The 4874-nt window shown below is 46.2% G+C and overlaps 1 protein-coding gene across 1 annotated transcript in view; it reads left to right on the forward strand.

The window, feature by feature from the left end:
- Positions 1-4874, forward strand: part of iqca1 (IQ motif containing with AAA domain 1) — a 23894-nt gene that overhangs the window by 17263 nt on the left and 1757 nt on the right. Inside the window, exon 20 of the mRNA XM_050064172.1 lies at positions 2969-3021. The gene's annotated coding sequence lies outside the window, so the exon portion shown is untranslated. The remainder of the gene's footprint in view (positions 1-2968; positions 3022-4874) is intronic.

A 4874-nucleotide genomic window follows, 5' to 3' on the forward strand; every position in this document is an offset into this window, starting at 1 on the left:
ATATATCACATATTACACATCCTGGATTTACATTATCATCACAGCACATTTTATGCATTGTCCTTTGATTCTTTTCTTTATAACATCAGAGACACTGAACACATCAGAGAGACAACGGTTTGTCAGCCCGTAAGAAAAGTGTCTCTGGCTCTGAAAACACTTTGGACCCTTGTTGTGGTTTTCCCTGGACAAAACACTTTGGACCCTTGTTGTGGTTTTCCCTGGACATAAATCACAATCCATTAGTAAAGTAATTACCACGGAGCATCGGTGGCTCAGTGGATGGAGCAGACGCCCCGTGATCAGATGCAGCGGCCGCGGGTTCAAACCCAGCCTGCTGTCCTGTGCTACATGTCGTTCCCTCTCTCCCCATAACGTTATGCTGTCCTGACATTAAAGGCAACAAAATAAATAATGAATACATTATATTCAAATATATGAACACATGTTTCTGTATGTTAGACACATGACCTCATCACATGACCTCATCACCTCACATGACCTCTGAACTCTGCAGTCTGTTCCCATCACACCTCACGCTGTTCAGCTGCAGCTGACGTGTTGTCTTTGTTTTTTGTTTTCATTTCGCGGTCATTAAAATCTCAGACTCAGCTGGGATGAAACAAGCGGCTTTCTGCTCTCGGCCACTGAATATCACGTTATCTGCACTCTGCTGATGATGTCTTTCAGTGCTCGCCGTGAACGCACCTCTCTCAGGCTGACTGAGCTGATGCTGATCAGCTGTTCTGTTTCTCAGCTCAGGCTCAGTCAACCCGGAGATCAGGATCAGGCTCAGAGTTTGTTGAGCCTGATCCTGAAATAGGGCCCTGCACAGGTGTGGCACGTGTTTACACACCTGTGCAGGTGTTATCACAACACAGAGGCCCTGTAGTTTATCTAATCTCTGTCTCCATGGTAACGCAACTCTTTGTTGACTCTGCTGTGGGTTCAGTTTTGTACAGTTTTTTTTCCCTGATCACAATCAGAATGTCTTTGTTGTCATTGCACAGGTTCAACGCAATGAGGTAGAGCGCTCAGATTCAGTGCTATATAAAGGATACTAAAAACAAACTATGCTATTCTGGGCGGTGTTGATGACCCTCTGGAGTGTTTTCCTCTCAGCAGCAGTGCAGCTGGCGTACCACAGCGTGATGCTGTAGCTCAGCACTGACTGGATGGAGTAGTTGTAGAATGACACCAACAGTCTCTCTGTCAAGTGGTTTTTCCTGACGATCCTCAGGAAGTACAGTCTCTGTTGAGCCTTTTTCAGAAGTGCAGTAGGTCAGGTTCTCCTCAATGTGGGTGCCCAGGAACCTGAAGTCTGAGACCCTCTCCACATCGTCTCCATTTATGCAGATTGGATGAATGTCCAGTTTATTTCTCCTGAAATCCACAATCAACTCTTTGGTCTTTGAGGTGTTAAGGATCAGATTGTTTTCTGCACACCATACTGACACCCGCTGGACCTCCTCCCTGTATGCAGTCTCATCTTCTCCTGAGATGAGCCCCACCACGGTCGTGTCATCCGCAGACTTAGTGATGGCATTGCTTGAGTGGGTGGGGGTACAGCCGTGGTGGGTGTAGAGAGTGTAGAGTAGGGGGCTCAGCACACAGCCCTGGGGGGAGCCAGTGCTGAGATGTGACCCCTGACCAGTTTCTCAAAACACTTCTTGATGCTGGGCGTAGGTGCCACTGGCCGGTAGAGGAATGATTGTGGAGGACTTGCAGGGTGGGATTGTGCACTGGGACAGGGACTGGTTAAATATCTCCGTGAAGACACCAGCCAGTTGATCTGCACAGTCCCTCAGCACCCTACCAGTCACTCCGTCTGGTCCAGCAGCTTTCAGCAACTTTTAAATCACTACTTTAATCAGCTGTGAGGGTCAGAGGGATGTGCTGTAAAGCCTCTCAGGCAGATTGTGATTCATGATATTGGGCTTCATAAATAAGATTGATTGATAATGCCCTGCAGTAGAGATGGGACGTTCGCGAACGAGCCGAGTCTTTGAAGCAGCTCTTTAGGGTCAACGAGCCAATGGAGTTGTATACAACAATACTGTAGCGAACACATTCGCTACTGTCGCCGGCTGGGTGTGACGCCAGCTAGCTAGCTTGCATGTTACCCAGCATGCAGTTCGGACACGCTGGAACAATAAACTTGTTATTGAGAGCCCTGTTGGCCGTGTTTTGGGATAGGGGGAGGTTGTTGATTATTCTGGTACGAACGGAACATGTTCCGCCTCGGTTAGAAACGAACGGTAGGAAGCTAGCCTACTGTCTGCTAGCACGTGTTTGTATTGGCAGGCTTTTTGTTTATAAAGGGCGTTGCTATGGCTACACCAAACTTTATATCTGCGGAGTCTATTCTGGGTCCACGTTACAATATCCAGCTCACGTGATGTGTCTTTGAACCCACTGACACACACACACACACACACACACAGAGCAAAAAAAAAAAAAAAAACTGAACGAACCGCATCTTTGAACCGTCTCTTCAAAGTGAACGAGAAATCCCATCAAACCCTGCAGCGTCACGTATCAACAGGTCTGCTCAGGTCAGTGTGAGCTGGTTCATTTAATCATCGGAGTCCTGTCTCATGTGTCTCATTTGTCTCTTGTGTCTCATTTGTTTCATTTGTCTCATGTGTCTCATTTGTCTCATGTGTCTCATTTGTCTCGTGTCTCATGTGTCTCATTTGTCTCATTTGTCTCATGTGTCTCATTTGTCTCGTGTCTCATGTGTCTCATGTGTCTCATTTGTCTCATGTGTCTCATTTGTCTCGTGTCTCATTTGTCTCATTTGTCTCGTGTCTCATGTGTCTCATGTGTCTCATTTGTCTCATGTGTCTCATTTGTCTCGTGTCTCATGTGTCTCATGTGTCTCATGTGTCTCATTTGTCTCATGTGTCTCATTTGTCTCGTGTCTCATTTGTCTCATGTGTCCCATTTGTCTCTTGTGTCTCCACAGTGAAGGACAGGTGGTCCTCTGGGGGCTGATGTTGGTGTGCACAGTCACTACAGGTGAGTTCACCTACACGCCCTGATGGAGCAGAGACAGGTGGTGTCATCCATCAGTGGACACCATCACATGTAGGATGGTCTCTCCTGTCAGACAGGTGGTGTATGTCTCTGCTGAGCCAGACTCCATTCAGAAAACCACTGATTTAACACCACTGATCTCAGGAGCTGCTGGTCAGCTGCTGCCTCCATCAGCTGCTGGTCAGCTGCTGCCTCCATCAGCTGCTGCCTCCATCATTGTGTCAGTGGTCTGTCTGCATTAACCCTTGAAAGCACCCACATCACACAGTGACACAGACACACCAGCTGATGGAGGCAGCAGCTGACCAGCAGCTGATGGAGGCAGCAGCTGACCAGCAGCTGATGGAGGTTAGGGCTGGGTATCGATTCGATTCGATTTAATTCAGTTTAATATCCATTTAGTCAAGTATATTTCAATTATGATACAAAATGCTTGGATATTAAGATATTTTCTGAGAACTAATAAAGTATATTTAACAAGGAACCCTCTGACCTGGTGCATTACTATTAAAATACTGTTTACATTAAGAATTGACCCCAAAGCAGCACATTAGTCATCATGTACTTTTATTTAACATTACCTGACCAACACATACAAAATAAATATTTTAAATTAAATCTAATCATAAGGCAGACAATTTAAATAAAGTGGCTACAAAAAATGTAAACAAAGACATCCACAAGTTTGCTGCCTGTAACCGTCTTATAAAGCTTTTGTGCAACACACTACAGTGGTTGTGATGCACACATTGACTGTATCAGAAGAGAAACAATATACGCAGGTGAACCCTGAATAGCTTGTAAAGCTTTAGCATAGTTAGTTAACACATTTGTTATCGGCCCATGTGTTTACTGCTACAGAGAATTAATAAATCTTTGGTTTATTTGCACAACGTCGCCGCCTCTCTGCCGTCTTTTATCACGCTTGCTAACGCTAAGTTAACTTTACCAGCAGATCTGTATGAGGCACAAACTGAGGCTACAGTTAGTGTGCTGATGCTTAGTGGTATTTCTTAATCTTTTCTAGAAATACGAATGAAAATACTCGCACCGTAGACCCATGCCTTCAGTGGACGCGCTCCCACCACTGTTTGCTGCTCTGTCTTCATTCAGTGTCAGGCCGTCTCGCGAGATCTCTCACCATGACCTCAGGTGCTAAATGCTGATCTCACGAGATAGTAAAAGATCGATTTTTTAATTAATGAATTGATAATGTGCCATTTAAAGGAAAATCGATTTGAATCGATTAAATAGATTTTTTTTCAACCCAGCTCTACCAGCAGCTCACTGGTGCTTCTTACAGGACACGTGTCCACACTGTAGGTAAACACTGACTGTGGATCAGTACCTCAACTGACACCACAGTGCTGAGGAGGGACAGATGACATGTCCCCATGTGTCCCCATGTGTCCCCACATGTCTCCATGTGTGTGGTTTGTGGTTGTGTGAGGTCCATCTGTGGTTTCACACACAGGGAACCGAGAATACACACTTCCTGTCTGAGTCTCATATGCAAACACTCAACATGTTGATTGATCAGAGTCTATAAAAGCACAGTTCAGATTGTCCTGTCCTCTGTCCTGTCCTCTGTCCTGTCCTCTGACCTGTCCTCTGTCCTGTCCTCTGTCCTGTCCTGTCCTCTGACCTGTCCTCTGTCCTGTCCTCTGTCCTGCTCTCTGACCTGTCCTCTGTCCTGTCCTCTGTCCTGTCCTCTGACCTGTCCTCTGTCCTGTCCTCTGTCCTGCTCTCTGACCTGTCCTCTGTCCTGTCCTCTGTCCTGTCCTCTGACCTGTCCTCTGTCCTGTCCTCTGTCCTGTCCTCTGACCTGTCCTCTG

This window comes from Epinephelus moara, chromosome 16 (genome assembly GCF_006386435.1).
Source record: "Epinephelus moara isolate mb chromosome 16, YSFRI_EMoa_1.0, whole genome shotgun sequence".
Taxonomy (NCBI): domain Eukaryota; kingdom Metazoa; phylum Chordata; class Actinopteri; order Perciformes; family Serranidae; genus Epinephelus; species Epinephelus moara.